A 23,490-nucleotide genomic window follows, 5' to 3' on the forward strand; every position below is an offset into this window, starting at 1 on the left:
TTCAATGGCCAACAACACAGCAGTGTCTATGGAGATTCTCGGTCATCCAGATCATGGTTGTCCCAAAGGTGTTTTCTTTCAAAAGTCAGCTGGACTTTCTTCTTTTGCTAGCACAGGGGGCTCCAACCTTGGCTACTTTAAGACTGGAGGGCTTCAACTCCCAGAATTCCCCAGACAGCAGGGTTCTGGGAATTGAAGTCCTTCAGGCTTAAAGTTGCCAAGGTTGGAGACCCCTGTGCTAGAAGATGCTTCACTTCTTAGATGAGAGAAAGTCTAGTTGCCTTTTGAAAGAAAGCACCTTTGGGATAAAATAGCAGAGCCATATGAAACAGTAGAAAGAAGGTGAGGAGGTGGCGAATGAGAGGTAAAATGAATATTTTACGTCTTAAACATCTTGATATACCTCCTCCATCCAGTTAGCATAGATGGAAATCTAAGTATATTTACTTGGAAAGAGGACTGTCAATTTGCTTGGTACACATTTCTTTGCAAAGTTATCAAAAATGCACTTCACAAACCATTACGCAAACTGGAATGGAATACAATCCCTTTCCCAATGTCTACACAGGTAGTCCTCGACCTACGACCACAATTGAGCCCAACATTTCTGTTCCTAAGCAACACTTTTGTTAAGTGAGTTTTGCCCCATTTTACCACCTTTCTTGCCACAGTTATTAAGTGAATCACTGCAGTGAAGTTAATGACATGATTGTTAAGTGAATCTTATTTTTTTCAGTTAGCCGGTCTGTCTTGATTTTAGGGTTAGTTTTAAAATTTTAATATTGATTTTAATTGACAAGTTTTAAATTATGGGCCAAATTTATAAATTATTTTAACTTTATTTTTAACTGTGATGTTTGTATAGATGTTTTTATCTTGGCTGTTCACCGCCCTGAGTCCGAAAGGAGAAGGGCGGTATAGAAATTTGAATAATAAATAAATAAATAAATAAATCTGGCTATCTGGTTATCTTGGCATGTCAGAAGGTCACAAAAGGGGATTACATGATCCTGGGGACACTGGAACCATCATAAATATGATCCAGTTGCCAAGCGTCTAAATTTTGATCACATGATTACTGGGATACTGCAATGGTCCTAAGTGTGAAAAATGGTCATAAGTAACTTTTTTCAGTGCTGTTGTAACTTTGAATGGTCACAAAATGAACTTGTAAGTCAAGGACTCCCCTTATTAAATTGGGAAACACATAAAGATACATTTATTAAGTTAAAGCAAGTAGAAATATGCATAAGAGTAGGGGATATTACTTTCAAAACATGTGTGTATACTTAGAAAGGTCCATGCATAAATGTATTATGTATTAGATATATATAAATTTTTATAGGGATGTTTGTGCAGCATTCACATTCTGAAACAGAAATGGGAATTTACAGAACTCGCAGTCAGGAAAATAAGCATTACTCTCCAAAAAATACAGTATGTGGTGCAACTGTTGTCTCAAAAGATTGCGAGTCTCTACAGTAGGAAGAGTACTTAGAACTGTAATTTTAATATACACTTTGCATAAGGTTGTACTGCATATCTCATTTCATTAATTTTGTTAAACTGCCGCAATGATATATCACTATTTGAATGGACTACTGAATTGTTACACTGAGGCAATTGCACAAAAAAGTGCTGACTGTGAAGACAGCAATCAGTTCAGATAAATCAAGAGCAAGCAACATTGGCCAATTTCTTAACTATCAAATATTGACAATAGCTGTTTATTTTCTGAAATAAATATATGAAGCATAAATTTCAGTGAAAAACAATGACAAAATGGGATGATAATAATCCAGGAAAACACTGAACATTTAGGCATAACCTAAATCTGGCAATAGTCCTGTGATGTTGCCATCATATATAATACATATCATATATTTCTATATGGCATGATGCATATATATGATGTAGGTATGTATACAGATGGTAGAAGGCACAATATTTGTCATAATTTCTGAGAGCTAGTGAAAGACATGTAATGCACTAGACCAGGGGTGTCAAACCTGCATCGTCACGGTGGCGTATCGTGACTTTTCCCCCCTTCACTAAACTAGGTGTGGGCATGGACTTGCGGGCCGTGAGTTTGACAGCCTTGCACTAGATACTAAAAATTAAGCAAGGTAGGACAAGATAGTAGATTGGGCAAATTATTTTTTTTAATGTAATTGAATTAAAATTAAATTTACAGTTTGAAAGTACAGGTAGTCCTCGACTTACAACAGTTCATTTAATAACCATTCAGTTACAATGGCACTGAAAAAAGTGACTTATGCAATTCTTCACACCTGCAACTGTTGCAGCATCCCTATGGTCACGTGGTCAAAATTCAGACACTTGGCAACTGATTCATATTTATGATGACTGCAGTGTCATGTGATCATCTTTTGTGACCTTTTGACAACCAAAGTCAATGGGGAAGCCAAATTCACTTAACAACCTTGTGACTAATTTAATAAATGCAGTGATTCACTTAACAACTATGGCAAGAAAGGTCGTAAAATCACTTATCAAATGTCTCACTTAGCAACAGAAATTTGGGCTCAATTGTGGTTGTAAGTCGAGCACCATCTGTAGTTAAATGATAATTTCCCATGCAACAAAATTACCTCACATCAAAATTATAGTTTTTGGCAACCACTGAAGGGCATATGGCACTGGAGCCTCAGATTAAACATGCCTGATATAAAGGAATATATCACTCAAAAAAATTATGCTTCCATGATGACATGAGTTGTTGTTAGTTATTTCCATCAATTGCCCAGTTGACACATTGTTTTAGTCCATATTCATGCAGGCATGCTGAAATGTGGCAGGAAGAATGAAACACAGCTAAGAACAGATGGACAAATTCTTATGGGAACTGAACCATCTTGTTTTCATTGATGTGTGTCCCCAAAGGCCCATCAGAAAACAAGATAATATTTCACTGCTAAACAAATGGGAGAAATGAGATTGGCTTGCAGATCCTACTGTTATTCTTTCCAGAAACAATGGCCTACATGTTTCCAAAGAGACCAAAAAATAATTCCAAATAATGTTCACCTTTGATTTGCTTGTATTATGTTCAGCTTCTTTAGTAGCTCTCAGAAATTTCAGGACATTATTAAAAGGGTGTTTCATTTCACATTAAATCATCTAAAGTTTTCTGTAATTTTTAATATTCTTTGCAAGTATCTTGTTTCAAATGTTGTTGCTATCCTTCATTTGTCTTTCTAATTTTTCCCACGTTATTCTTGAACTTGGTTGTTCTCACTGCTGTAGAATCCAATTGCAGCAAAATCATTCAAGTTTCTCCAGGATGCCATGACGTAACGTCTGATTTCATGATGCCTCAAAGACATGGAAAGTTTTATAGATGCTATAACCATCCAGGCCAATTACCATGCAGGCAAGAACAGATGATGGCAGTGAGGACAAAAATGGTGCCAAAAATAGCTTCTGTTTCCGAACATAACATGACATGAGAGACTTTATTTTATTCATAACTTGCAGAAAACTGCTGGGAATCCTATTATGACACAGGTAGGTGGACGGGTTGATAGGTAGGTAAATAACAGAGGTGTATATTTCTCTTAATGAGTAGAATTATGGAATTAAGGATGTCTGCTCTAGTTGTCACTTGACTAATTTTGATTTGCAGGTAGTCCTTAACTTACATACACCATTGGGGCCAGAACCAGGGGTGGGTTCTAAAATTGTTTACTACCGGTTCTGTGGGCATGGCTTACTTTGTGGGCATGGCTTGATGGTCATGTGACAATTATTTGGGATTTAGCAGAGGTACTGGTCTACCAGGCTTTTAACTGCTTGCAGATCTACCCATTTATTTTTTGCAGGCACTGGTCTACCCATGTATTTTTACAGGCACTGATCTACTCATGTATTTTTGCAGGCACTGGTCTATCCATTTATTTTTGCAGGCACTGATCTACTCATGTATTTTTGCAGGCACTGGTCCACTCATTTGTTTTCTTTTACCACTGATCAGCTGTAGGGCGGCCCTTTGAAGCCCCTCAGCAAGAGTTTAAACAGTTTTTTTTCCCTCTAGCCATCAGCTGGAACTCAGGAGGCAGCAATAGATTGGGGATGAGGCCAAATAAAAGGTAAGAATAACGTGGGGAGGGGGTGGGCATTGGGTGGGCAGAACCGGTTCGGTGACGTCATATTGTCACTGCTACCGGCTCGGGAGAACCGGGCCAAACTGGGAGGAATCCACCACTGGCCAGGACGTCTGTTGCTAAGAAAGATGGTGGCTAAGTGAGGTGCACCCAATAAGGTTTTGTTTCCACATCATTGAGGTATCATGAAATCAGACATTATTTTTTCCCATGGTTGTTATGCAAATCATTGTATTTAAGTGAATCACATGATTGTTGAGCGAATCTGGCTTCTCTCACTGACTGCACTTGTTGGAAGCCGGTTGGGGAAGTTGCAAATGGTGATCATATGACCCCAAACACTGCAACCACCATAAAAACATGCTGATTGCCAAGCACTCAGATTTTGATCATATGACTGTGTGGGGATGCTAGATGTAAGTGTGAGGACTGGTCATAAGTCACTTGTTTCAGTGCTGTTGTAATTTCGAGCAATCACTAAATGAATGATTGTAAGTTGAGAACAAACTGTGCTGGAAATGAATTAGCTTCCTTGACATTAGTATTACTGCATAAAAGAGGGGGACAGCGTCCATTAAAAAAGCATTAGAAATCAGGGGTGTCAAACTGGCAACCCGTGGGCCGGATGCGTCGTGCACAGGCCACGCCTACTCCAGCTCCGCAAAGGGGGAAAATGTTGGCAAAGTCATATGACAGCAACATGACGGGGCAAGTTTGACACCCATGTATTAGATGGTATCAACAGCTACCAAAAATTATATTTCAGCCAATGTGGTCACAAACTGGGGTGTACCTAGCATATTTGTCACCCAGAGGAGATATTTTTTTTTAAAAAAAACACCCTTCCTCTTTTACTAAGAGCCAATTTGGTGTAGTGCTTAAAGGCACCAAGCTAGAAACTAGGAGATGAAGCCAGTGCTTAGAAGAAGGCAATGGCAAACCATTGGTACTACGAAAACAGCAGGGGATAGTGATCAAAATCTTTTCCTCTGTCATAGCTGCACTGGGCCACCAACTACCAACAGCTAATACCAGTAGCAGTGACCCAGCTCTGCTAGCCTCTACATCATGTTCAATAGCAGCCCCTTATTGCCTGTACCTAGGAAACAGACTGTTCCTGCCTGGTACACCACAGGGCACATGATTAACACGTTATGTATGTATGTATTTACGTATGTATGTATGTATGTATATGTGTGTATTGATTGATTGCCTTTATTATTCTTACAAATAGTCAATGAAACAAACATATCTAACATATCTTCCACTTCCTATTTTTCCCCCAACCACCTTGTGAAGTACATTGGGCCAAGAGAGTGACTAGCCCAAAGTCACCAACTGCTTTCAGGGCTAAGGAGGCACTTAAATTCATGGCGTTCCATTTTCTAGCCTGGTGTCTTTAACCACTAGACCAAACTGGTTCTCATATACTTATGTATTCATATTGTATTTATTTATTAGATATTTAAATATAATTTATTTAAATACTTAATAAATAAATCCATTATTTTCAGAATAGAAAAGGGGATGTATGTTAAAAGAGTCTTCTCAAAAATTCCCAAAGCAGAACATTTTATTTATTATCTTTGTCACATTTTTACCAAGATATAATGGGTGATATACAAAGGAAGTTATCTCACACTATAAGGACAATCACTAGTATTCATCACAATTCATGGGGGAGGTTAGAGTGAGATATTCTGGCTGAGCTAAGAACACAAGGGCTAAGGAGGTATGTTGTGGCTCAGTATAATGTATGGACTTCTGTGGCATAAGAAACTGAGTAGGGCTTGAAGACTTAATAAATAAATCGGATGATAAAAGCACACAAACTCTCTTAAGCCCCAAACCCAGAATCAAGATGCTATACCAAAGCTAGCATGCATCTTTCCACAATGCTATATAGATAGTCCTTGAGTTATGACCATTTGTTCAATGACCATCCAAAATTATGATGGTGCTGAAAGTTTGGGTAGCAAAATTTGGGTGGCAATCAACTTGCACTTAAGATACTTAAGTTGCAGCATCCCACAATCACATGATCACTATTTGCTACCTTGTTGCTGGCTTCCCCCAAGCAAAGTCAATAGGAAGCCAGGAAGGAAGATCACAAGCCATTGGGGTGAGTCTCTCTCCCCCTGCCCCCCAACTTTATTTTTCTAACATCCAATATAGAAACATTGGCAAAAGAGCTCAAGGACCTACTGTGCCATAACCAAGGAGATATAAGAAGCAATATCAGAGTTTTCCTTGGAAAAGCCTTCAGTGCCATTATTCTAACAAGCTGTTTGGAATCTCCATTCTGTGGAAATGTCACAAGCAGTATTTGTATTACCAGTTCTATCACTGGTAGTCAGAGTACTACCAATCTTACTTGAAGTGAAACTTACTAGGAGTTTTCCTTCCCCCATAGTGATCTGCAAAACTGCAACTTGAGGCCTCTCCTGGAGACTGGAGCACTTACATGTAGCCTCTGATTTTCTTCTGCTCACTGAAGTAGTCTCATTTGAACAGGAAAGATTAAAAAGCTATTTGGTTTTGACCTAGGACCTTGCCTGGATAACAGTGGTATAACTTGCTCTGATGTACTTCATCCTGGTCTTAGATTCTGATTCCCAGCTTTAGTTCCTGACTTTCCTTTTCATGGCTATCCGGACAGGTCCTAACCATTTGGCAGAGGGAGAAGAAGATATACAGTACAGAATTGGTAAAGTATTATATGTAGAGCAGAGGCCCCCAGCCTTTTGGGCACCAGGGACTGGTTCCGTGGAGACAGGTTTTTCCACAGACCAGAGGGGGTGTGGTTTTGCATGCTACCTGCATCTTTACTTGATTGTGTGGCCCAGTTTCAGGCATGCTGTGGCCTGGTGACAGTCCATGGACCGGTGGTTGGGGACCCCTGTGATAGAGGATGCTGACCCAGGGTGAAAAAAATTCATCTGCCAGTTCAGTTGTTTTTATATGTGGAATGGCCTGAGGATATCATCCTTGCCTCAAGTAGCAAAATAATTCATCAAGTCCACAAACTGTCTAATACTTGGATCTGATACATTTAATTTTAACTCATCTGATATTATTCAAAGATGTAGTTCTATGAAGAACTGGGGATTACGTCATAATCCTCAATTTCTCTTCATAGAACTACATTTTTCAAAGTTCTCTGAGAAACGGAAATGACTAGTAATAATTTGACTCTAACATAAGGTGACCAGATTTTAACATTGGTAAAGAGGGACATTGTGGGCGTGGCTTATTTTGTGGGCGTGGCTAGCTGGTCATGTGACTGGGTGGGCATGGCTAGCTGGTCATGTGACCGGGTGGCCATGGCTATGTGTATAGGGTAAGGTGAACAGATTTTAACATTGGTAAGAGGGACACCATTGTGGGCGTGGCTTATTGTGTGGGCGTGGCTTGGAGGCCATGTGACTGGGTGGGCGTGGCTAGCTGGTCATGTGACCGGGTGGCCATGGCTATGTGTATAGGGACTACTCAGAGGGTTGGAAAGTCATTTCTGACAGGTCCTCACACTTTTGACTGGTCCTCACACTTATGACCATCCTCACATTTATGCCCGTGCAGCATTCTTAACAACCATGTCACTCATTTCACAACTGCTTCTCTTCACCATGGTGACAAGATAGGGCAAAAACGTAAAATGTGAGGACAGTCGTAAGTTCGAGGACTGGTCAAAAATGCGAGGACCAGTCAAAAATAACTTTTTCAGCCCTCTGAGTAGTCCATATGCACCAAAGGACTAACCAGAGGGCTGAAAAAAGTCATTTCTGACAGGTCCTCACACTTTTGATTGGTCCTCACCCTTATGACCATCCTCACATTTATGCCCGTGCAGCATTCTTAACAACCATGTCACTCATTTCACAACTGCTTCTCTTCACCATGGTGACAAGATAGGGCAAAAACGTAAAATGTGAGGACAGTCGTAAGTTCGAGGACTGGTCAAAAATGCGAGGACCAGTCAAAAATAACTTTTTCAGCCCTCTGAGTAGTCCATATGCACAAAAGGACTAACCAGAGGGCTGAAAAAAGTCATTTCTGACAGGTCCTCACACTTTTGATTGGTCCTCACACTTATGACCATCCTCACATTTATGCCCGTGCAGCATTCTTAACAACCATGTCACTCATTTCACAACTGCTTCTCTTCACCATGATGACAAGATAGGGCAAAAATGTAAAATGTGAGGACAGTCGTAAGTTCGAGGACTGGTCAAAAGTGCGAGGACCAGTCAAAAATAACTTTTTCAGCCCTCTGAGTAGTCCATATGCACAAAAGGACTAACCAGAGGGCTGAAAAAAAGTCATTTCTGACAGGTCCTCACACTTTTGACTGGTCCTCACACTTATGACCATCCTCACATTTATGCCCGTGCAGCATTCTTAACAACCACGTCACTCATTTCACAACTGCTTCTCTTCACCATGATGACAAGATAGGGCAAAAATGTAAAATGTGAGGACAGTCGTAAGTTCGAGGACTGGTCAAAAGTGCGAGGACCAGTCAAAAATAACTTTTTCAGCCCTCTGAGTAGTCCATATGCACAAAAGGACTAACCAGAGGGCTGAAAAAAGTCATTTCTGACAGGTCCTCACACTTTTGACTGGTCCTCACACTTATGACCATCCTCACATTTATGCCCGTGCAGCATTCTTAACAACCACGTCACTCATTTCACAACTGCTTCTCTTCACCATGATGACAAGATAGGGCAAAAATGTAAAATGTGAGGACAGTCGTAAGTTCGAGGACTGGTCAAAAGTGCGAGGACCAGTCAAAAATAACTTTTTCAGCCCTCTGAGTAGTCCATATGCACAAAAGGACTAACCAGAGGGCTGAAAAAAGTCATTTCTGACAGGTCCTCACACTTTTGACTGGTCCTCACACTTATGACCATCCTCACATTTATGCCCGTGCAGCATTCTTAACAACCACGTCACTCATTTCACAACTGCTTCTCTTCACCATGATGACAAGATAGGGCAAAAATGTAAAATGTGAGGACAGTCGTAAGTTCGAGGACTGGTCAAAAGTGCGAGGACCAGTCAAAAATAACTTTTTCAGCCCTCTGAGTAGTCCATATGCACAAAAGGACTAACCAGAGGGCTGAAAAAAGTCATTTCTGACAGGTCCTCACACTTTTGACTGGTCCTCACACTTATGACCATCCTCACATTTATGCCCGTGCAGCATTCTTAACAACCACGTCACTCATTTCACAACTGCTTCTCTTCACCATGATGACAAGATAGGGCAAAAATGTAAAATGTGAGGACAGTCGTAAGTTCGAGGACTGGTCAAAAGTGCGAGGACCAGTCAAAAATAACTTTTTCAGCCCTCTGAGTAGTCCATATGCATAAAAGGATACAGTAATTGAGAGGGATGAAGGAAGGGAAGGGAAATTAGAGTAGGAGTGACGGTTAAGAGAGGGAGGAAGAGAGGAGGAGAAGGAGAAAGGAAGAGGAAGTAGGGAGGAGAAGAAGAGGGGGGGAAGAGAAAGTAAGAAGGAAAGAAAAGAGAGGTGGTAGGTTTGAGGAGAAAGATTGCTGTACAATAAAAAAGATGAAAGGGAAGAAAGCCAACCCCAAACAAATATAAAGATATTAAGATAAAGAATGAATTGTTAAACTTTAAAGAATAAAAGAGAACAAATATGAATAAATAGCAATAATTAGAAACACACATACATACAATGTATTTTCTTTGAACAGAATATTTGGCTGGTTCACAAATTTAAACTGTGTTTAGTCATTTCAATTAAATTTACAATTTCTATATTTCCTTTTTGCCATATTTATTCCTCATCTATTTTTTTAAAAAAACAATATTACCCTTCATCCTCATCTCTAATCTTAATCAAATTCAATTTTTCCCTTCTATTCTATTTTATACCCCTTCCCATTGTCATCTATTTTTATATCCATCCTCACATTGGTTAATTATGTAATTATGTAATACAGTTGTTTAATACAAATTCAACATTTTAATATAAATCAATTAGTTATATAACTATCTTTTTTGTATATTAATCAATATGAACATGAATATTCCAATTATTTCCATGCAATCCAATTTCTTACAAATCAATTAATTATACTTACCAATAATAATAAACCAAATAATTTCCCCCATATATTCCTCCAAACCACAACTTAACCATTTCTGCTTTCAACACAGTATACAATTAATAATATCTCAATTATTACAATTCCCTAGTTAAAAAGAGCTTTTTTTTCTTTTGTGTTTTAAAATCTTGAACTCTCCTCTTTTGCCCTAAATAATTTTCCATTGTTTGCACTTACCTTTTTTGGTGAGGAAAAGGAAAATAAATCTGCTGCCTAATTTTCCAACGTTGCAAGCAAACCGCAAAGCCAACAGCCTGTTTTACTTTCACTTTCGTTTTGAGCTTGGTTTGCACAAAGAGGAAAAAAAAACTGAGCAATTTAGCAAGAGCAGAGCCCTGTGCAAATCAGCTGAGAGGGGGAAGCTGAGCTAATTAACGTAGGGCGGCCCTTTGAAGCCCCGCGGCAAGAGTTTAAACAGGTTTTTTCCCTCTAGCCATCAGCGGGGATTCAGGAGGCAGCCGGGAACCAGGAGGCAGAATGAAAAATCGGGACTTTTTTAAAACGCCGCGGGACGCGGGACAAATTGCTCAAAAGCGGGACTGTCCCGCCAAAAGCGGGACGTCTGGTCACCTTACTCTAACATGGATTTATGTTTAATAATTTGCAATTTCAAATACATTAGATAAGAGATTTTTGTCTTTCTTTTTAAAGATGTGTTACCCACAAAAATGATACACTACTGTGCTGGTTATATCAAAGAACACGGAGGATGGACTTGCTTATTTGAAATAGACATGTCATGGCCTTAATTAAATCCAAGTCTTAAGAATATTTTAAACACATAATATGATTCTTCCAGGGTTCTTCAAAAAAGGCTATAGTTTGGAACAAGTGGAAGCTGAATGGAAGCTGATACGGCAACAAATATATTCTGAATTAGGATGCCAGTCTTAAAAGCTCCAATTAATCCTTTATTTTGTAGACTTTTCAGAAGGCCCTGTCTGATGTTTGTCTGAAGAATTGGATGAAAGAACAATCTAGAATGTGAGAAATATAATGCAGCATCTAGTCGATAGTGCTGGAAGACTGACATCTAGTGTTGCAATACAAAACAGCAGGTTTTGGGTAAAATAATCCATATTACATATACATCACAGAATCACGAATAAAAGCAATGATTTTCTTTCACATTTATATTATATAACTACCTTGTTTACTATTGTGCATTGACTTAGATATTGACTATTGCAATGTTTTGTGACTCATTTTGATGAGAGCAATAGGAAAAGAAGTTATTTTATAATCTTAAAAGTGTAAATAAAAATAAACCAGAACAACTTCCTTATGTGGTCACAGTGGCTATTTTCTGCTGAGATAGAAACTGGTGAAAGCAATGCTATAATAATCCTCTCACTACTTACACTATCAGTTCAGTTCTAAGGCTCCTTGTTTATATTTGGTATCCCTTGTTGTATGATGTCACAGGCATTAATCCTCAACATGGTCATCTCCTTTATCATCATCTCCTGCTGTCCCACTCTACTTTTTATAACTTTATAATTTTTAAAGATGATTTAAATTCTAAGCAAATTAAAAAAAAATGTTTTTATTATTCCAATTCCTTTTATTTTTTTATTCCTAGATATCGCATATAATCTAGAAAATAAAAGTGATGAATAATGGAGCCCCCTTCACCATCTTCTACCCACTGCTGATGAGGTGTGCCCAGCCTAGCCCTATGTGAGGTAACTGCTGACCGTGCTAGGCTTTCTTACCAAGTCTGCTCTTGCCATTTTCCAAATAACATGCACTGTTTTCCAAATTGCACACGCCATGCTCATAATGCTTTGAAAAACCTTCAGGAAGCTCCTGAGTTTCCAAATCAATGCAAGAATGGCATTTACAATTTGGAAAACAGTGGGTTGAGGCAGGAATTCTCCATAACAAGTGGCACTGGGGCTGAAGTAGAGGCAAAGGGTGACTGACTGAGATTACTGAAACTCCCAGGTCTCTACCCTAGTGCTACTGTCACTGCCAAAGAGTGATACTATGCAGGGCAGCTAAAAGGGCAGAGATTGGGGGGGGAGAGGTCAAAAGTGTGGATGGCTGCCAACTGCCCAAATTTTGATCTGGTGGCTGCAAGGGTACTGTAATCATTGTAACTTCAAAGACTGGGAGTTCACCATTCATCCAATGCCATCATAACTTTGAATGGTCGCTGAACAAAAGGTGGTTAAATTACAACTTCGATTGGGACCACAACTTCCATTGCCAATAATAAGGTTAAGTGAGTCATGCCCAACTTTACACTCTTTTTTGCCATGGTCATTAAATGAATGGTTGTTAAGCAAATCATGCCATCATTAAGCAAATCATGCCATCATTAAGCAAATTCAGTTTTCCCCATTGACGTTGCTTGTCAGAAGTCTCCTGGAAAGGTTACAAATGGCAATCATATGACCCCAAGATGCTGCAACTGTCATAAATACATGCTAGTTCTCAAGCACCTGTGCTGGAATGTAATCTGGAGTCCGAGGAGGGAGAGACTGCTTCCCAGACAGCAAAGAGGCAACAGAGCTTGGAAAGCCTGGTAAGCAGGAAAAGAGCGAAGATGACCCCTAGCAGTTCACAGGGTATGTATATCTACAGTTATGTTGCTTTAGCCTGGCAAGATTCTGTCTGTAGGTCAAAATATTAAAGAACCTACTCAAAAGTAACTCCACGTGTTGTTCTTGGGGTCTGACAGCACCTTAATTTTGATCATGTGACTGCAGGAACATTGCAGAGGTCGTGTGAGGACACTTTAGAAGTGACATTTTTCAGTGCTGTCAAACTGAGTGGTCATAAGTCGAGAATTACCTGTAGTCTGTATTCACTGGGAGAATTTACAATCCATCTGAGACCCTGAATTTTCTTAGGTTTCTTCTGCTAAACTGATTTGACCAATCTGAAATATCTTTCAAGAAGTTTTCTTATATCCAGTTATTAGTATTATTATTTATTTAGTGTATGAGGAGTACATGACATACACTAAATAAATACTACTACTAATAACTGGATATAAAAAAACTACTTGAAAGATATTTCAAATTGGTGAAAGTCATTTTAGGGTTATATATTCAGTTCCATTGCTTTATTTAAATCTCTAAGATTCCTTCTCCCCAGAATGAGCACCAAGATGCACTTTAAAACACAGCTATGTTTTGGTGGATATACAAGAACTTGACCTCTCCTTTAGTCTTTGCATATCTGATACGTTTTGTATGTACTTTCCTTATATCCAATTCTGCTGCCTGATAAATCTTTGCCACCTGGAAATCTCCAGGATTACTTGTTCCACAAGTAGACATGGGTGAGAAGCATTTTAAGAAGCTTGTTATTGTGGATGTTTGACAGCAGGTTGCTAAATTTAACTGTAGATTCACATTTGTGCTTGTCACAACTAAGAAACAGGCTTCTTAGTCACTATTTATATTCTCTACTGCAGAACTCTGGTTAATGGAAATAAAGGCTTAAGTTGCAACTGTGCATTGTATTAAAATAATATTTAAGAGGGCTTACAGTAAAGAAATAAGCACAAAGTGAGTTTTTGCTATGAGAGGTCTTGCTGAATCTTCCAGTTCTACCAAATAGTATGATCAGTGATGAAGGATATAAATTTGGCAACATCTGAAGGCCAGGTCTTATCAGCTCTTGGGTTTCTAAAAAATATATTAATATTGTATGCTATGTTAGTTTATTAATATTGTATGCTATACAATATTACAATACTTATTAATTACACAGTTGCTTCTTTGTCACCCAAAGGATGCTATTTCATCAGTAGTATCTATCCATACTGCTTCTATTAATTCCTGTAAGCTCACCCTTGCATTATCTGTGATAATAAATAGACAATATTTATTATAATTTATTAATAGAAATTGTTTCCAGTTGGCCTCTTTTTGCAATTGACTTTGATTTTTCCAAGTATTGGGGTCATTCTTTATTACTCTTGCCTTCACATAGTGTATAACATACTTTATTTAAGGTTTAGTTTCATTATTAGCGCTTACAATGAGCAAGCTGCTATTAAATACTTGTAGTGGTCTAGTGATAATTTTCTCCATCACCACAATTCAAAAATGAAAATAATTCATTTTTGTTTGCTTAGTATTTCTGATGGCTCTGTTTTCAAACCCATATTACAACTGGAAAAACAAGGGTTTGATGATATGTATCTGTTATCAGTGTGATATTGCTGTCTTTTAATGTTTATTAAGAGCTGCCATAGCTTTTCCCCCAAACAGATGTTTAAACCTTTGTTTTATGGCTATATCATTCTTGAGAATCTTTGAGTTAAAACAACAGAGTCTGTACCACTGCAAAATCACCTTCATATAATTGTATTATATATGCTTTGGCTGTTGACATTTTTTTAAATACTGAGTAGTAGACAGGCTTTTGAGAGGTCCTGGTGCTCTCTGGCTTGGTTGCTTTCTTGCAGATGTTTCATTACCCAAACTAGGTAACATCATAAGTACTAGCACTGATGATGTTACCTAGTTTAGGTAATAAAATATCTGCAAGAAAACAACTAATCTCAGAGAGCACCAAGGTCCTCTCATTTCAACCCTGAGCTATAAATATTCCCCTTTATTGAGAGAGGATTTTGCATCTTACTTTCAGAAGTTGCGGGTGCTCTATCACTGGAGGCTTTCAGAAAAAGACTGGACAATCGTTTATCTGAAATGGTATAGAGATTTCTGCTTGAGCAGGGGTTGGATTAGAAGACCTCCAAGGTCCCTTCCAACTCTATTATTCTATTCTATTCTATTCTATTCTATTCTATTCTATTCTATTCTATTCTATTCTATTCTATTCTATTCTATTCTATTCTATTCTAAAGCAAACTGTCATACAAAAATCAGAGGCAAATTTCTGAACTCTTTTCAATATTCATGATTTCTGCATAAATCTCTTCTTTCACATTAAAAAGAAATTCTGAGGTAAATAGCTTTCCAGCAATTTTTATTCAAATTTCTCTTGCTTTTAATCCAGCACTTTCTATTACATAGTCTTCACATACATTAAATAAACAGAATGTTGATGCATTCTTTTCACATTTTGAATGTGAAAACTGCTAGTTCCTCTATATTCTGTTATAGTTAGTATTGTTAGTTAGTATTGCTTCCTGGACATCATAAAATTTATACAATAGGCAGATGATTTGCTGTGATCCACAGACTTAAAAGCTTTGTTTAATCAATAAAGCAAAACATAGATTTCTCTTTGATATTCCTTTGTCTTTCACATTGTCCATAAGTACTTAACAATGTAATTTCAGCTATGCTAGTCAGTTCTGAATGCTCCTTGTAAAAATACATACGTACACTGGATTCATACATCACACTAAGTCATAATGAGACTTGATGTTTTGGCTTAGTATATTCCTTGAATCTAGTCATAAAGATTTATGAATTAGTATTATATAAATTGTTGTTTGTGACTGATTATTATTTGTGAACTAAGCTGTTGTAATTTGTTTTATAAACCACATTTAAAACTATTATGACATATGAACATATATATATGTTAATAAATAAAATAATGAATAAATTATATATATATATATATATATATGTGTGTGTGTGTGTGTGTGTGTGTGTGTGTTTTCTATACAGTATTTCTCCATATGGTTCTATCAGATGCCATGAGGACTCAATCACTTTTTAAATCAAGCTCTTGTATTTTGAATGAAAGCTGCAAGGCTATACTATAAAGAATTCCCTAACTATCCAACAAACAAACAAACAGCCTAAGTAAAGTAAAAAAGTATCACATGGGATAGCTGATTTCATGCCATTTTACTTTACTGCCCTTCCCAATCTTCCTGTTGAGTTAAAGCCCTCTGAATAGAGCATCCTTTCTCTTTTTACTGAAGCTAGAAGCCATTTATTATCTAAACAGCTCCAAAACACTTTTGAGTGCCTTTGAGTGTGGGGAGGGTGACGAGAGAAAGAAGCCCTGTTTTAAGTAAGCTTTGTTGTTAGTATTTCTCCAGCAAGCACCTAAAATGGAAGGAGTAGAAATAGGCAAGGCCTACTATAAACAAGAATGTGAAATTACAAATCTGCATTAGTTGTGATAATTCTAATGGTGGCTTGTGCCATTTCAACTGGAGTGATAGTATAATGGGTACATACATGACCCAAATGCATTTTCAGCGTTGAACTATAACCACGAAAGACATTTTGTATGTTAAGATTCATGCACATAACTAAGTGCAGCTAAGTGCAATGATGCTTTCTCTCTCCTTTATCATCAATGCAAACTTTAGGGGTAGAGCATTATAGTATAAACTGCTATTCATGCTGATTGTGTGATACAAACATATAGACACTTGACAGTGATTTTTTATTAAAAAAAACCATACTCAGTCTGCATATTTACATACATAAGCTTTATATCACACCCCACTTTTTCAGACATGTTCTTCCAATAGAACAAAAATTCATTACATGTCTACTAATTAACATACCAGTAGGTATGGCCCTCCTCTTGTCATGCTTATGCCATCCATCTGATTATTCTCTGCATGTTGCATTCTGAAGTATTCCACATTTTGTAGTCAATAAAGAGCCATGAATTTGTTTGATATTTAGGATTAAAAATGAAAACCTTTAAGAGAATGGTTCTTAGCCTTAAGAGCCATGAAATTACAGGATATGGCTGTGAAATTTTTAAAGGATGTTTACTATTCCAGCCTTTCACTTCTTCAGCTAAATGGGAAATTAACAGTAGTAATGGGAAACAGAAGGCCTGTGGGTAGATTGAGATAGAAGCCAACGCCTGCAAAAAAAATATTTCAGGATTTTGTGGAGAAGTAATTATTTTTACTGTTTTTTTTCAAACAATAGCTATCTATTTTACCCTATGAACTTTAATTTACCTATATCTTGCGTTCCACTTTGAGCTATCTTCATCACTTCTTTAAATAGCTGAATATACATCTTGCTGTAATTAATGTTTAACTGTTCCAATATTAACAATTCCATTCTTGGAATTATTCATAATGAAAATTAATGGCATAGATTGCTACAATAGCCAGTTAAACATTGTGATTCCAAGATTGCAGTAATAAAATCCAGCCGTTTAAATAATTTGGGAGGCAAAATAGAAAAATTACACATGAACACACACCCATTTTCTTTCTCTATTTTTCTCTCTCTCCAAATGCTGGTGGTGAAGGGTAGCAGTGGTGGTAGTTGGAGAAGATCCAATCCCTTTTACATTTACAGACTTTATACAGCTTAACCACTGAATGTGATCTAATTGTATGACCACTCTGTCAAGGACATCATTGCCACATTTATAAAAAGTTGAATACACATGAATGATGGATTGCATGATTGGGCTCCTTGGGGAGTATAGCAACCTTGGAATCAGGATCATATAGGTAGTAATATTTCAGAGTGTACTTTTTGATAGAGCACTCTCAATATTGACCAAGATCCAAAAGACATATACATCTCTCTTTGTGTGCTCAAAATGATTTTGCATTTTTTGTAATAATGAGTTTTCCCAACTATTTTCAGAATAATCAGTTTCTTGATATTCTTCCACAAGCTGCAGCAAATCCAAAATTCCCTTTCCATAAAATGTTGAGAGGAAAAAACTAAGCATGGAATGAGGGGAAGGCAGAATGGCTTCTTTATTATTTCAGAGGGACCTGGATTTAATTGATTTAAATTAAGGAGGATGAAATGTTAGACAATTTCTAAAGAAGCATTGTAATAGTTTGATAACAATGCCAGTTTGAAGTATAGGGAGTCAAGCAAGCAATTGGAAAGGTGGGATTAAATTCTCCACAGGGGTAAGACTTTATTGTCCTTTCAGATTGTGCTGTCCAGTGTAATTGTTTGAATTTATGAAGAGAATATCTGTTTCATAGTTGACAATATTAATACTAATACAACACACTTCTTTTGGGTTAAAAATAAAACTGATTTATAAATGGTTATTATTTTAAAATCCAAGAATTAGGGAAACATACAATCTGGGCAATCATTAGTTCAAATCTCAATTCAACAAGGAAATGTAAAAAGAGATTCATTTCTAAATGAGATTTGAAATGTGGAAATTGCCACTGGCTATCAATAATGTAATCTTCCACATCCCTCAATATTTCTAGCACAGCCAAACAGAATATGTAAGTCCAGAAAGGTTGCACATTCACTCGCATACATATAAGAATCAAGGATAAAATGACCAAATGGAAAAAGGGGCTGGGCTCCTTTGCTTTTAACATGCCTTAACAACTTTCTGAGAATGTGCATCCTGGATCAAGGCCACAATAGCTGGGTAGAACTAAAGATTGAGTGAAAGATCAAACCATTGCTATAAATAGCATCTGTGCTGAAGTCTCTTTCCATAGTATGTAATCACTTGCTCCATATTCTGGTGCCAGGCATTATATTTTCCATTACTGCTGCCGTGCATTGATATGGAGCAGAGATAGCGAAAGGCACAAATAGATGACACAAAGGCATGAACCCCACAACCGCAACACATGCAAACATGTTTATTTAGGTTTCAGCGGCCTAGAATCTGGGTTTAGGAATATTACATCTCCTAAACAACTGTTATTGTTCCTGTCATTGGGACACTTGCAGATTAAGGTATCTCTTTTTTAAAAAATTGGGGAAAAAAATAAAATGTAGTTTGAGTTTGAAAAATGCTGACAGCAAGCTTCCTTTTTATTTCATTTAAAACAATACATGACATAATTTAAGCAACCATCTACTTTAATCAATCTGCTGCAACCATATCTTCATAATGCATACACATCTTTTGTACTTTCAGGAGAGCTATTTTAGGCATGATGTATGTCAGCTACGGCCACAGCTGTTGCATCTGTTAGATTAGATGCAGATTTCCAATTTCCAAATTTCCATCTTTCCAATTATAGAAAGAAAAAAAAATATTCGTTCTTATTAAGGTAGGATAGTAAGAATACAAAGATATCTGGCCATGTAAACAAATTCATCAGTGGTAAGGCCAATGAGAGGATGCTGAAATGATTCATGAAATAAAATATAAGATCTGCTCAAGAGTAATGAGTTGTTATTCTTTTTACACAAACTCTTGCTGCAGGACAATTGAGCAGAATATATTTCTGAGGGTTGTGAGAAGATGAGGCACAACAGGTATGTAACAAACAGTAAGAGGCAAAGTTGTGCCCTCTTTCTGGAATCATTTTTGTAGGCATTTCCGTTTTAGTGGGCTTTTGAAGCTTGTAATTCTGTTTTGCTAATTTGCCAGCAGTGGACAAAAGGACAAAAGGAAAAGAAATTTCTGGTGTGATTATGAAGATTCTTGCCTGTTTTTCAGCAGATGAGCTTTCCATTGCACACAGCAGTTGATTCTTGCTCTGATCTTGCTGCCAAGGCTGTTGGCAGACCCTCCACTGTTACTGAGAGCTAAAACTTGACTTAAGAAAATGAAAATGATGGGTTTCCCCAGTTTTAAGTCAATATTCTAACCCTAGAGTAGTTCCATACTGACTCCCTTGAGTATTTGATCTTTCTAGTCTAATGTCATTATATGCATTAAAGTGGTTATATAGACCCAGAGCTAGCACATGATTGCAGTAATATAGCGTTGTTACAAGAAATGGAAATGAAGAACAGTTTGATATTGATTTAAAGACTTTTTATGTTGCTCTGACTTTTTAAAATCAAAATGTTAAAAAAAAAATCAATACACATGCACATTTGCACTAAAAGCATATATATATACAAGCATGATTATGGTGCTTTCCCATCACTGCATTTATTAAGGGAAAAGAATTCCCAGAATTGTTTTCAGCTGGAGTTGGCAAATATAGATTCCTAAAGTTTGGAAACTGGATTTTGTATAGGACTTTTATTTTCTACAATTAGAAAAAAAAACAGGGCCTTAACAATATTACCATTATTTTCCGTATGATGCCTGTACAGTACACTATTCTTTTTAGATCTGTCCCAGTTTTACATTCAAGTAGTGGGCGTCTCTTTATGAGCTAGAGACCATTCTTATGGAAAGTATCATCATCTGCTCCTCTACCTATTATTGGCTGGCATTGACTATTCACATTTTTTTAAAAAATAGTCAGAAAAATCAGACAGGCTTTTACAGAGTTTTTCACTTTCACAAGAGACACCTTAAATCTTCCTCACTTCTGACCTGCAAGTGATATCATCAGCATGTCTAAAATTGTTGATGTTTCTTCCCACGGTTTTAATTCCATTTTTTCTTTTGGCACTTTTCATTTTTTCCGTATATATAAAGAAGGTGATAGGATAGAATCTGGGCACATCACTTTCCCAATTTTGAACCATATATGGTATTTCCTCCTCACGCCACTAAAATAGTTGGTTGGTTCCTTATTATACAATATGAGGCTATCTTTTTTTTTTTTTTAACCTTTCCTTAGCTTTCATGTAGCTACAGAAGCAGCCAATCCAATGTACTGCATTGCAGACAAAAAAAAGAAAAGAAATTCTATCATCTCCCCAAAGTCAACTGCTTGGCACTTGTTCTATCATGCTAATCATTTCATGCCAACTAATTATTATAAGAATTGTAATGTTAAAAATGAAAGTCTGGCCTTGTTTGTTTCCCCCTTCTTCCCCAGATTTATATACGCCTGGGGACAGGAATGATCTTACTACAGTTTTGGGGAGGCTGGTCAGAATAAAATTGTGTTAAATTGATAAATACTTTCGGTATCTCTTACATGGAAATTAAATCACCTTGTCCAGATTGTGCAAATTAAGTGCGAATGAAAAAGATGTGCTAAGTGTACATAATATTTAGACATTTCGGAAAGTGAAATAGTTAATGGATTCTGGCAGATGCACTGAAGTTGAGAACAATGCTGCTATAATTCAGAAAAAAGGAGCAGTGAGGAAGAAGCTAATACAGTACTTACTAACTTGTGGCATTTCCATTCAAAATGACCTTAAAAAACCAAGAAAAATGTTGTGATTCATATTCTCTAAGACACATTCTGAAAATTCTAATTAAACAATTATGTTAAGTCTTCAGCTGGCATATAGCATTTGTCACTTTTATTCAAATGAGGAAAAATAGCCCTGGTGGAATATCTGTATCCTGGAATCACAATCTTTATAATGTCTGCACTGGCTAAAACTACCAGATCCAGACTGGTTAAAAATACAGCCAGCAAGTATACAGCAGCAAAGAATCATAAAGGGAGAGAGAGGGAGGGAGGGAGGGAGGGAGGGAGGGAGGGAGGGAGGAAGGAAGGAAGGAAGGAAGGAAGGAAGGAAGGAAGGAAGGAAGGAAGGAAGGAAGGAAGGATCACTTGCTGCTATCAATTGGACATTGGGATTTTTGCTAAAGAGAGTGCTGTCTGGTTCCAAAATCTGATCCAAATAATGTTGAACTCAGGACATTCCAACTTTGAATTGGTATGCTAAATAGTTCTGATGGATATAACATATTCAAGAGATCAAATAAAGATGGAAGTATACTGAAATACTGTACACTAAGGGTGTCCATATCCAAGATACCTTAGAAGATATTGCATACATTCAAGAACTTCTAGTACTAGAAGATAAAGTTAGGTCAACACTCCAGCCATTACCAAATTGAAGTCTACAGGAAGAGATTGAATACCCACTGAAATATGGCAGGCAATAAAAAAAGAATCAGTAAAGGTTCTAACCAAGCTCTACCAGCAATTCTGAGGAATGCCAACTGTTTGAAAGAAGCCAGTTTACATTCCAATACCCACCCCCTCAAAAAGACTGAACAGGGTATACAATCTATCATACAATATCCTTAATCTCATGTGCTAGTAAAATAATGCTTAGGATCATCTAATGCAGATTAGAGCCCCACACAGAAAAAGATGTTCAAGTTGGCTGTAAAAAAGGCTGAAGAACACAAGACAGTAATGTGATGCATGGAGAACAATTGAGAAGCCAAAGAATACCAAAAAGAAGTCGGTACGTGTTTTATCAATTAGAGAAAAAAAAAGTACTCAGTTTTTTCTGAGTACTTCTGGAAAGTACTCAGAAAAATAGGATTCCAGAACATCTCGTTGTCTTTATGAGAAATTTATATACGGGTCAGGAAGCCACAGTACAGTAATGTGATGCATGGAGAACAATTGAGAAGCCAAAGAATACCAAAAAGAAGTCGGTACGTGTTTTATCAATTAGAGAAAAAAAAAGTACTCAGTTTTTTCTGAGTACTTCTGGAAAGTACTCAGAAAAATAGGATTCCAGAACATCTCGTTGTCTTTATGAGAAATTTATATACGGGTCAGGAAGCCACAGTACAGACAGAACATGGTGAAACAGTCTGGCTCCAGGTTGGCAAAGGTGCAATACAATTATTTATTCAACCTAAATATTGAATAAATATTAAGGGAAGTTGTATCAGAAGAAGCTGAATATTTTATAACTGGATGAAGATACATCAATAACCTGAGCTATGCTGATGAAACTACCCTGATAGACGAAAATGCAAAGGATCAGCAAGCCCGAGTAATAAAAGTCAAGAAGCAAAGTGAAAAAAATGGGACTAAAATTAAATATCAGCAGTACTTCAATTATGAAAGCAATTGGATCCAGAAGTTGCATTATTAAGCCAAGTGGTCATAAAGTGCAATGTCATGTGACTACATCACTTAGCTATGAGAAATCCCAGCAGTTCTAATTGCCATTGCACTATCGTAACCTCAAGACTTCGAAGATTGTTAAGAGAGAAGAGATGGGAATCACAGGCAAGGAATGTGGTGTGTGTGTGTGTGTGTGTGTGTGTGTGTGTGTGTGTGGCACAGGGAAGCAGGGGGGTGCTGCAAGCAGTTACTAGGAAACATGGGACAGGCTGATGGGCTACAGGCAGAATAGCAGAATGAGGGGTGTTACAGGGTACTAGAAAGTGCGTATAGTCAAGGCTATGTTTTTCCCAGTTGCAATGTATGGCTGTGAAAGTTGGACCATAAGAAAGGCTGAGCGCCAAAGAATTGAGGCCTTTGAACTACGGTGCTGGAAAAGATTCCTACAAGACCCTTAGACTGCAAGGCGATCAAACCGGTCAGTCCTAGAGGAGATCAACCCTGACTGCTCTTTAGAAGGCCAGATCCTGAAGATGAAACTCAAATACTTTGGCCACCTAATGAGAAGGAAGAACTCACTGGAGAAGAGCCTAATGCTGGCAAAGATTGAGGGCAAAAGAAGAAGGGGATGACAGAGAATGAGGTGGCTGGATGGAGCTGGATGAAGCAGTC

General features: G+C 37.5%; 1 protein-coding gene and 1 long non-coding RNA gene across 4 annotated transcripts in view; one reads left to right on the top strand and one right to left on the bottom strand.

Annotated features, from left to right (window-relative positions):
• ACYP2 (acylphosphatase 2) overlaps nt 1–23,490 on the bottom strand; it is a 65,249-nt gene that overhangs the window by 19,329 nt on the left and 22,430 nt on the right. The gene's annotated exons all lie outside the window — the stretch shown is intronic.
• The window catches only part of LOC139319683 (uncharacterized), a 32,410-nt gene continuing 21,663 nt past the window's right edge, over nt 12,744–23,490 (top strand). Inside the window, exon 1 of the long non-coding RNA XR_011600640.1 lies at nt 12,744–12,838. This is a non-coding gene — a long non-coding RNA (uncharacterized lncRNA). The remainder of the gene's footprint in view (nt 12,839–23,490) is intronic.

Source organism: Pituophis catenifer, unplaced genomic scaffold (assembly GCF_029215685.1).
Source record: "Pituophis catenifer annectens isolate HBS135680 unplaced genomic scaffold, rPitCat1.0.hap2 SCAF_1, whole genome shotgun sequence".
NCBI lineage: Eukaryota > Metazoa > Chordata > Lepidosauria > Squamata > Colubridae > Pituophis > Pituophis catenifer.